Here is a 12,394-nt window from a genome sequence, read left to right on the forward strand (position 1 = left end):
TGCTTGGTGAATTATTGATAAACATATCTCCACGTGAACTAGGTCAGGGCTTTGACCTCTGAAGAGTTTCCATCTTTCAATAGTGCAAACATGATATATTATAAAAAATACTGTCAGTTATCTTTCTTTCTTGAGTGTATTTGTGTAGTCCTGAAAAAGGATTGTTGGTATTCTTTCTTGAGCTTATAGTTCTAAAGAGAACTATAGAGGCGCCTGTTGAAGAGGATGGGTAGTAGGAGGGGTTCGACGTTTCAAACAGGTTGACTATCCGTTGTCGGTCCTTTTCAGGACTCCCCAATCCTCCCCTTCTCTCACATGGTGCAACTGTAAGCCTACTGTATATCTTGTTTGTCACTCAAATCAAAGTCCTAACTTCAACCCTGGACCTAACACTAACCCTAACCCTAACCCTAAGTGTAAACCTACAATAGAACCCAGCTGCAATCCAGCCTATAAGTTCAAACCCAATATCCGTTATAAAAATGACACTCATTTGATGCAGTTGTCATATTATCTCCATAAAACCATCTTCATAAATTCTTCATCATTATCATAATAGTAGTGTGCCCCTGAAGTATTGAGCCGTTGTCTAAAGTTCACGGCTAAAGTCAACACTCCCTGATCATGTGGTCAGTTGGTTTGAGTCGCACGAGTCGCAAGGGAAGTTTGTGTGGTGATCTTACTCTAGAAACCAATCCCTGTCATATCCTGGGCTCGACGATGAAGGATCGTCAAGGCCTTTATCAACGATCCTCTCCATGACAGTATCCAAGTGCCAGCTGGCCGTTTCCTTCTTTACCCCGGTCTTGTGTTTTTGAATGGATAACCTGGTTTTGGTGAGTCAAAGTGAGAGAGGATCGCTGTCAGTGATCTGATCTGTAAGATGTGCAAATTGGCAACTGTCCTGACAAAGGCTTTTCTTTTACCAGTGTTGGACAAAATTGACTTATTTTTTCAGTCAATAGAAACAATAGGGCCCATACATTGTGTTTTAAACCCACTTTAAAGACCATCAATACTACTGGGCCAGAAGGGATTAGACCACACAGTGAGGTCACTGACAGGTGGCTATCTCATTAACTCAGCTCTCAACTAACATAATAAAAAGAGGATCATGGGGGACCAACAGGCACCGATTGGGGAAGTTTTCTATATAGAGGGAGCAAGTAGCTACAAGTTGGACAGTATGGCTTTAAGAATTAAGGACGATAGTAGAGGTCCCTTGCCTCAAGAGGTTTTTATATTGTAAGAAAATTCTTAACAAATTCAAAACACACTGAAGACATTTATAAGTAGTTATAAGGAGTGTTAAAGTTAGTGCAAACGATTATTTCTATAATCGTCTAAATGGCACTAAAAGGGCTCTTACAGACAAAGAGATATTAAACAGTGCATTTTATCTATCTATCTCAACTCAGGGATTGGGGGGGGGGGGAGGTTATAATGTCTTCTAAGTGAATGTAGATGTGTGTGACTGCATCATTCCAAAAGTGTTCTGTTATTGGTGTGTATGAATCGACCAATGTGATGCAGGGTACTCACTTACAGTTACAACTGAATTATCCATACCCCTTGTAAATTTGATGTTTTTGTGTTTTTCATAACTCAGGAATGAAAAGTGAACTGGTTGAAATAGGACCTTGGTTGAATACTTTTAGATCTAAGCTTTAATCTGTCAAATTCTCAAGAAACATAGGGACAAATCAAATGTCAAAATTTGGTAAGGGTTATATGAATAATTTAATTGTTATATGTATCTGGCCTTGACTTTTCTGCATCGTTCCAAAACGTTTAATGTATGATGAGTATGAATCAACTCATGTATACAACATGATGCTGTTCACATTAATAGCTGACCTTGAATTTGGCAAGAAGTCAAACAGGAAGACATTAAGAACTGAGTAAGAATGACAAAATCATCACAAGGACTATAAAGATATCATTGTGAGTGAATAGTATCAAGGGAGTATTAGTCTACACCCTGCAGACCTGATAATGAATCTTGATGTGGTGTTGGGCATTTACTACAACTGGGTGGAGAGTGGCAAATGGTGATGTCTTGCTGACAGACGTTGGTGTCACGGCCGAGACTCAAACCTTTTACCATTTGAATTACAGTATGGTAACACATTAGACCAGGCCTCCCCTCTACATCTAACACTTTTTACGGTTATTTTAGTATGTGCTTCCAAAGGGCTTTGGATATTATTATTCCGGCTTTTAGTGCTGACAACCGTAGTGCTCAGTGTGTTCAGTGTCGTAACAGGAAATTGAACCCCATACCTTGTTCAAGAAAAAGAAATCCTACCAGGGCCCACTTAGCTGCACCTGGGTCGAATGTGGCAAAGGTAGATTGATGTCTTGCGAAAGGACATCAGTGTCGTAACAGGGAATTGAACCTCATACCTTGTGATCTCCAGTGCATTGACTCATCCACGAGACCACGACACCACAATACCCTTATATATTTAGAAACTAGTTCCTTAACGTTGGAGCATGAATTTGGAACAGTCACCAAAGTTTGATGACAATAGGAGACTGACACAAAGGAGTCAACCCCTCGCTGACACTGACAATACCTGTACATGTATCTAGAAGTGCGACAGACAATGATGGAACCATGCACAGAGAAAATGAAGATGAGGCCAAAGGCATTCATAGTTGAGTCATTTGATTTTGACCTTTTGAGCAAAATGTGTGTCAATTCTAGGGATATTATAAGGGTCCTGCCATGTGAGCCCTGGTAGAGATTATGTGTGACACCCATCTTGTCATTAGTCTGAATTCAGACCTGTTTGACATTTGAAAGTCAGTGAGTAATGTGAATTATGCTGTAAATTAAATGTTCTAAGAATTTAAGCAGGAGATTAAAATTTGATGTAATAGGAGAGATAATGGTGTGATATTATTTAATAACTATATTTACACCAACTTTGATTGTTATTTGAATGATGGCAAGAGTTTCGCTATAGAGAAAACACTATAAAAATGAAAGGAAATCAAAATTATGGAAGGGGCACTTTGAAAGAAGAAGATGGGGGGGGGGGGGAGGGGGTCTGTAACACAGTACAGAGGGATAGTTACAAGTATAAAAAACCTGTTTTGGTTTCATGTACACAGCATTGGCCTAACTACTGTTCAGTTTTCCAAGATGAACTTTACTATGCCTGACCTACTTCTTCTGGTGCTTGTGATTAGGTTCAAGGGTTGGGATAGTGTAGCCTGCAGTCCAGGCTTTATTGAATAAGTTCAATGAAAGGGGTCATGTACGTTTGGAGAAGGCCCAAATATTCCATGTCACCATTTCCTTAAAATCATCCATTTGGAGCCAGACTCTTCCACAACACCTCACATATTTCCCATCCACAGTCATAAGTGATGCAGGTGAACAGAGTCTGAAAATGCAGACTACAAAGTTCTAACGAACTTTCAAGTAGCGACCTGCTATCATGTTTCTGGTTAGGTTTTGGGGTTCTAGTTCGGAAGGGAAGGTAGTCATAAACTAGTGCCCCTTGTTCACAAAGTCATATCGTGTATGAATTGGAAATTGCAATAGCCACACTGTCAAAATGCGGAAATTATAACAACATTTATGAATGAGACAAGTACTTAAATTGCTCTTTGAACACTGTGTATTATGTGAATTGGAAATAGCAATTAATGTATCATAAAATAACCATCACTCAAGTTTGCGCTTTGAAAACATGAGACAAGCCTCTACATTAGCCTTTTTTGGAAGGGGGTCCGATGTGAACTTTTTACAGTCTGTATGGGTGAACCCTATCCCCATATTCCACAATTTAGGGGTTCCTGACTTAGATTTTGGCCGTCCATGTGTCCTACGAGGTACATGGCATATGTATTTCAAAATGGAGAATATTCATTAAACGGTATGCACAAGGGCAAGGATATAGATTCCTTTTTCATTTCATAGTATTATAATCGATAAACCTTCTCAACCAACAAACATTGCACATGAGAAGGGCTCTGATAGACAAATGTGTCGATCAATATTCACGTTGAGTAGGCCTGATATTGAGTGTTAGCTGACTCCTAAGAGAGTGTATTTCCACTTTAAAGAGAAGGTTGAGTTATGGGAAGAGGTGACAAATTATTTGTGAGCGTTATCATTGTTATTATGCAACTGTGGAAGAACATCAGATAAAACATGTTACCTGAAAAGCATGGCTCTTCAAATGCCTTCATATTGTAAATATGTCATGTAACATCGTAAAAATCGGGACGGATTTTTACGCCATGTGTGCGTGTTTTGTCCAATATACATCTTTCTGTGTACAGTGTTTGTAACTTTACCAAGACTTTGCCAAATTTCTTATCATTTTGATGATTCCAGAACCTTGCAATACACACAAAGTCTTATATGCTAGATGATCAACCTTTTCTGATCGATTCCACACCGTTTCTTTCACAATGCAATCGCATGAGCTGAACTCAACTTCATCTTTAAAAAGAAGAGATCCCCATCATACATATATAACTCTGACAAGAGTGGATTTTCTCTTAAAAAAGTAGTATGACTCCAAAGAGCTTGGATCTCCTCTCTTCTTGAGTTGATAGCGCAGATCCTTGCATTGAACGGCACTACCCATCATACCTTCATCATCTTACCTGCATATGACAGCCCTCCTGAGCCAAGACAATGGAAGTGCCATGCGATGATGGACGTGATGATCGATCCCGTCACACCTAGCGTTTTTGACCTAGACCGAAATGTAGGCTTTCCCAAGGACTCATGATCCTGTGACGTAAACTAATCATGATCTTGCATCCATGTATACCCTCCCTTTGTGAACAAGGCCAAGGTTACTAATGTATTTATATGTATTGCCTTGGAGGTGTGTTCATACTGTAATGGGTTTAGGAAGTGCTCATTTAATTGTCTTCTCAATTAGTTATCCTGACACAGATTTTGCCCTGTCACTTCATTTTTTTTTTTTGGGGGGGGGGGGGGGGGCTTATAATCATGAAATTATACATGTATTTTCCTATAGATGCATATTCCGTAGGATTTGTTAATATTTCTTGGAGTCAGTGAGAGCATGATATTGTTCATCATTTACTATAACACAAGATTAGCAGATTGTAGTACAATTAAACAGGCTTGAGGGACTGCCTGTATAACCAACTACCTATCATGACCACTCTTTTGTATCCCTAAAACTGTTTCTCAAAGAAACGTGTTTTGAAAGAGTCTTCACCCATCCATTGCTTACTGGAACCATGTGTCCACTGTATTAAGCCTATGGCAAAAAAAATGATTTCAGTAGTCCATGTGTTAATATAGATTATCTGCCTGTAGAGACCAGTTTCATTTTTTCCTTGTAATAATGTAATAATGATTAGAAATCATTGCATTGCAGCTAGGAGGCCGAACTGTTGAGTGGTCTATATGTATATATATATATATATATATATACAGGTTTAGAAAAAGTTTGAGAAAAATCTGATAAATAATAAGAAAGTTATGAAATTTTGATGACATGAAAAACTTTGAAAATCATTTGAATGTCATTGCCTCACTATCCACTAATTGTTTTCTTTACATTGATGATACAAATTTCCTATTTTCCCCCTAAGAATCTTATTTCTTCATACCAGCATCAAAGTTAGATTGATAGTAATATGTTTTTGTGTGGATGCACTAATATAGAGGGGTTTTTCTCTAGTAAAATCATGAAAAAATATGAATTTTGATATATATATATAAAAATCAATTATTATGAATACACAATATTCAGAAAATATGTCAATAGTATTTTCTGCTTCTATTGAAAGTAAGTAAGAGTTTACCTGAATTTACAGTAGATTTAACCATTCAGCGAGAATCATGTAAGGAAGTGATATCAGTCTCACGTTTTGACCTGGACAGAGAAAATTAGTGGTTTCCGTGGAAACGCTTGTCAGAATCGTTAAAGTTCTAAATTGAGAAATAAGAGGAGCCCACATTGGTCATTCATATGAAGCTAATAGCAATATTTCCTGCATTGTTTCACACTGAAATGTAAAAAAAAAAATACATATGGGGGGAAAGGTGCAGGGAATATTATCTTATGTTTTAATCATGTTAGTGTTCCTCAGATGAACTATCTCAATGGATCTCAGCAGACCTGCTATTTCTCTTGACCTTTTATTCAAAGTACAAGGGACATTTATTTATTAGGGAGTTATAAATCACGCCATGTACCTAGAGTCTGCTCTGCAGGGGCGTCTTCACTATCTCGAGATTGCCAAATATCCAGCTATTAGAACTATCCCGATCGCAAACTATCCAGCTAATTTGCGTCTTCATAAGACCGAAGTAGCAATTAGAAGGATATTTGGTAAGGATTGTCATCCCAAGATATCTTGGGATAGTTTGCAAAATATCCCACTATTTGGCAAAATATCCAGCTATTTGTCCCGTGCGTCCTCACTAGACCGAAGATTCGCAATACGTGCTAACGCTGAGCAAGATATCTCGAGCTAATTTCTCAAGGTCGAGTTTCAAGTTTCGAGGTTGAATCTCGAGCTGATGAAGACGCAATTTGTAACTTCTGGATTATTTCCAAAATCAGAAATAGCGAGCTATTTGGCAATCTTGAGATGATGATAGGGACGCGCCTTCTGTGACTGGATAGATGTTCGAATCACTCCTTTATCTCAGGGGGTTGTGTAATGTTTATTGCTTAATAGCTCATTGAGGCACCAATGATTACGCACACATAAATTCAGACCAATAAATCTATCCCAGAGGACAGCTCAGTACCTAGCCTCACATCCAGGCAGAGAAGGTCTTTCCTGTGATGATCCTCCAGCCAAAGTGGAAGGAATCTCTAAGAACAGAAAGACACATGATTTGTGAGTGATTGAGTAAGCCAGTTAATAGTCTGAGCATGACCAGATAAAGGTCGTTGCAGACCAAGAGAAAAAATACTGGATACGTGCTCATGAAAGTTATGTAATCATTATTCATTTATTCACAAGTAGTGCGCTCCATGATACACAGGTGGAAGTATTCTTTGAAAAGGGGAAACAAAGGCTATTTATATGTAGCACCTCCATTACTGTAGGAGTGGTTATTTCAAAATGTACAAAGTGGGACCTCTTCATGATTTGAAGATCGGTGGATAATCAGGGTCATTTGGGACATGTGCTAACCGTGAACTGGTCTATTCGGAGAAGCTCCAAAAGAGCTTTGGTAATGAAATCAGTTAACACATGATCACAACTACTTTCTATGCAACAAATTAAGAATTTCAATATCACCGACCATCACCTTTAGAAACTTACAAATATTATGACGAGGTATTACGTATTGAGTTGATTTTTCTAAAGTAGTTTCAATTGTGATTAAAATACTTCAAAATCAAAACAAGGAAATGTTACTTTTATCCAAATTAGCTCCGATAAACAAAACTGAACATTTTTTGTTTTGCTCCATTCATGATCTCTAACTCCAACCCAAAAAATGAAATTTCAGAGAAGTGTCATTTGCATATTCATACAAATATGAAATGTACTTCTTTAATTCTTTAACACTGAACTTTCTATTTCATTACTTAAATAGAAGTCTTTGTAGATCTTGATAATGATAATAATCATGGGAAAAAAATATTTAAAACATTTCAGTAGTTAAAGTGCTTGCATTTTTAGAGCATTCTAATACTTTATTTTTATATTTTTCTCTCTTGTTTTCTTAGTATCATTATGCACCTTTGAACAGTTTTAATAGAAAGATGGTGAAATGTGTTTGAACTGGGCCATGATGCATGTAATATAATATTCAAAGCCAAGAAGGGCTGTTCACATTTGAAATATAAGCCAAAGTGCTGATAAACGTTAGAAGGGTTTAACAGATATTCAATGATTTCTGCTTTGTATATGCCTATGATGGCAATGATATAACAATGAGAGATCTAATTTAAAATCACTTTTAAAAGGCCTGCAGTTAAGAAAAATACATTTCATTCATGACTGAAGGATGCAACTGCATAGCAGAAATAAACCTAGAAATATATCTAATTGTAATAAAACAATTTTTTTTAAAGCTAAGAAATATAGGAATACGATTTACATGTGTGTGCATAAAATACCATTAGAGGTTGTGCACAGGAGAAAGGTGGTATGAGATGAATACAAGAGAAATACATATACTCAATGTATGTGTAGACATTTCCAAGGAAAATATGAATTGTTTTGTGCAAATAGTTGTCAGAAGTGTGAATAGGATCACAATATTGATTCCTTAATCCCACATATTGATTTTGATGTAGTGCTGTGTTCTTGAGATGCAGCAATTACCTTCAGACCTCTCTCTATAGCATCTGCGCTCGACGACGCCTTCACGATAAACTTAATCCCCAGATAGATTTCTGGTTAGCTCTCTTTCAGTAGCATACCACCTTGATCAATCAAATTAGTTTTATAATTAACGTCCAGGTTTATTATTTGTCTTTGAAAATCGTCATAGTAATGCTAATTTCATTGAAATCATAAAATTGGATGAAAATCGTAGAATTGAGAGGGATATTAAGATTACTCATTCTTTTAAGTTCACATGTAAGGTTTGAATACCAGGAGGAGTCGAGTCGCTGGTTGGTCTGTCCATGGACCTACTACGAACAGGGAAAGAATCATAACTCCTTGTAAGGAGACTATGTGGGATTAACGATTTCTATAGAACATAATTGTAGCACAGACATAGACAATGGGAATAGAATATCATATAATTATAACATACAGGGTTGCAGTGTTAGGATGTATGCAAGATACCGGTGCTGTACACTTGATGAGAATGTATTGAAGCAACCATGTGATGAAAGCCATAGGAAACGGTTTACTTGATCAATTAACTCAGTATTTGATTGTGTCGTGTGAAATAGATATAAGGATGCAACATAATGGATGTTACACGTTTTTTAGCAGTTTTGGAATTTGGTAATTTGGTAAGTCACATTGTTTTTAATATGTATTCATCTATGATCAATGACAAGTATTGCCAAGTTTTGTTTTACCAAAGGCAACCTTTGAACTTCCAAACTTTCTTATCTCCTTTTTAACTGAATTTTTGCCAAAGGTTCTCCGAGCTGTTTCTTTCATTTCTTTTGTTTTATATAAATAACAATCTTGATGCTGGATTAAACCTCCCACTTTCAAGGCATGGTTTAACAATGTTTCCAGATTTACAAATCTGAGATGCATGGCCCTACGTGTTATCAGTGTCTGTGATATGGTGTAAAATTGAAGCCCCCCCCCCCCCCAAAAAAAAGCCTATCTGCACTAGTTTGGCCAGGAGGGATTAAACCTCCCTGCATGGTCACTGACATCAAATCAGCTCTCAATTTACATAAGAAAAAGGGGACCATGGGGGACCAATGGTCACCGCTTGTAGGCATTGTTTGCTATATAGAGGGCGCAAGTAGCTATAAGTAGTGCAGTGGGGCTTTGGGGATCATGAAGTGCTTCAAAAAAGTAAAACCGTTGGTAAAACGGTTATGACATTTAAAATTCCAATCATAAATATCTTGATAATCAAACATGCGATTGGCTAGTAAAAATCATGGGATTCATTTCTGACCTGAAGGTTTATGATTATGATTGCAGCATGAGCTAGGTCCTGGATTTTGTTTAGAATCAGAGGCAAAGTTACTCAATCCCTTTAAATGTAGTTTTATTAAGAGTTGATTAGACCAGTGCCATAGCCTGACTCACCCCATGCAAGATTGAAATTAATTATGCTCCGCAGACTCTCAAGCTTAGCCTAATTTTGTGAGCCACTGGCAGCATACATCATGAGCCTATCAAGTTCGTCTAGAGCAATCGTGCAAACCCTGAAGTCAATGTAAAGTTTGTGTTTTTTTTGCTAAAAATGTTTCAGCAATGCCCTGTATGGAAGTATGGAAAGACCACCTGTATATGGGGATCACAATTTCTTTTTTCTTGTTATAATGTTTCCCATGAAAATCTTAACTTACATATAACCCTTTCGGAACAATCTTTCTGCATTATGTGGTACGGCTCAGTAAGTTTTTATTTGGAGCCCTGAACAATATACCAGATGCATGCAAAGAAGGGGCATTATTTCTGCATGCGCTTTGTGTTCATTATTGTTATATGACCACATTGTGTTTGATATCAGAAACATTGTAAAGGAAGTTAAGCCTTAAAATCCTGAAATCGGCAACACATCGAGAGGTTCAAAATCTTTGTAAAATCATACTGTACTAGCAGGACCCGCGGAAATCCGCGGGATCCTAGAGGGGGGCGGGGGGTGTAAATAGATATATAGAGACTGTCTAAATTAAAACCACCAAGAACTTTATTTGCCATTCAGGCCATTAAGAAATATACATGTTAAGCGTCCCCGCCCGCTTCCTTTTTGGGGCCGCCTCCTATTTTTTTGAAAAGTTTTTTTTTTTTTTTTTTTTTTTTTTTTTTTTTTTAAGAAAAAAAAAATAGCGTCCCCGCCTGCTTCCTTTTTGGGGGCCGCCTCCTATTTTTTTTTTTTTTTTTTTTTTTTTCTTTTTATTTTTTTTTTTTTTTTTGAAAGAAAAAAAACATGAAAAGCACTGCTAAAATGTATTTCTGATTTTAAAAAAGAAAAAAAAAAAATTGTCGGCCGCCATCTTGAAAAATAGCCCGAATGTCAGGAAAAATGTACGGAGCCGCCATTTTGAAAGAAAATAAAAAGAAAAAAAAAGGGCCTCCTCCTTCCCATTTTTCGAAAAAAACAGGAAGCTAAACATGTTTTTTTTTAAATTTGGCCTTATATAAAAATAAAATAAAACGATCCAACTGTACCGGTAGTTATTCTTTAAGCCACTGGAACTGTATAGAGTTCCGTAACGTGGCGTACCGACTACGCAGAAATTAGGCTGCGTATTAATGGGAAAATAGTCCCTGCGTAGGTTATGCGTAGGCTGGCGAAAAAAATTAAACAGGTTGAATTGTTTCGTTCATCTTGCGTACCCCTTTCCGTCCCTCAGCATATAGTAACGTAGGCCAGCGTAGTTGTTACGCAACACTACGCAACTCTACGTATTGACCCCACGCCAATTAGTGACCCGCAAGTGTCACAAATAAAGTATTAAAAATATGCTCATCTGACCCTATGCGCCTAAAACCCCCGAGCTTTCGGGGGTTTATGGCCCCTTGAAACCCGTGGACCCCACGCCTATATTATATATACACTCAACTCAGGACCCGCGGAAATCCGCGGGATTCTAGAGGGGGTGCGCAGGCAAAAAATTAAGTTTTTCATTTCGGGGGCTCCATTTCAAATTTTAGGGAAATTTTCGAGGGCTCTTTTTTCTGGGGCTACTTTTTCATTAATTCATATAAGGATAGGACTACACTTTGTTGAGATTTGTTTAGTAGGATAAGGTTTCATTCTTCCTACTTCATAATTGCCTATTTAAAAAAAAAAACATTTTTCTAGTTCAATAACTAAGTTTTCATGCATTGATTTGATGCAAGAACTGTAACATAATAGACCCCAGATTGTGATTATTTCTGACCATGAATTTCGATAATCATTTTTCAAAGTAAAATTTTCACAGGAAAATCAGACAGTCTAGACATTAGTAATACTTTTACTAATTCTAAGCTCAGGTTTCGTAAATCTATTCACGAAACTATATTGAAATCGCGGCAATAATCATGCAAACCAACAGATAACAATTTCAAAGTGTCAAATCTCTTCGACTCGAGCTCAGCTCAGCTGAACTCACACACACACACTACAGCGTAACTCCATTTAGCTCGAACACCGGCGCCGCAGGCGTCGGACGCCTGCGGTGCGCGGTCCCGGTGTTGGAGCTTTCCGGAGTTACACTGCACTGTGTGTAATGTATGTATGTGTACGTAGTCTGAAGGCAGCTAATTGCGACTGAACTGTCAGTCCGATGGTTTTCTTGTGAAAACTTTCCTTTAGAAAATGATAATCAAAATGTAGTATAAATGGCCGTAGCAATCACAAAATAAGCTTTGATTTCATACCTCCATATACGAAAACTATATACAAATCGCGGCAATCATGATGGAAATAGGTCTCTAAGTTTGGACGTCGACGGGAATTAGCCCCGTGTATGATCTCTCGGGCTTTTGCAGCTAGTACAAAGCACACCCTATAGCACGATGGCTTTCTCGTGGGTAATCCCGCCCTCTGCATAGAGCATTTAATACGCAACATAATGTGAGTTGCTCGTCGTCTGTCGAGTGTCTCTTTGATACAATGTTGAATATCCATGAGGTATCTCTGTCGTCACGCATATCCTGCATTATGCATGTCGCGTCTGTTTTCGCCCTGGACGTCGACACGGAGGAGGACCTCGGGCGGAGTATAGCCAATTCCACAGAGTAGACTCTCCCGCGGACGATGGCACCGGGCACAGGT

The sequence above is a fragment of the Strongylocentrotus purpuratus genome, unplaced genomic scaffold (assembly GCF_000002235.5).
Source record: "Strongylocentrotus purpuratus isolate Spur 01 unplaced genomic scaffold, Spur_5.0 spur5_scaffold_13, whole genome shotgun sequence".
Classification (NCBI taxonomy): Eukaryota; Metazoa; Echinodermata; class Echinoidea; order Camarodonta; family Strongylocentrotidae; genus Strongylocentrotus; species Strongylocentrotus purpuratus.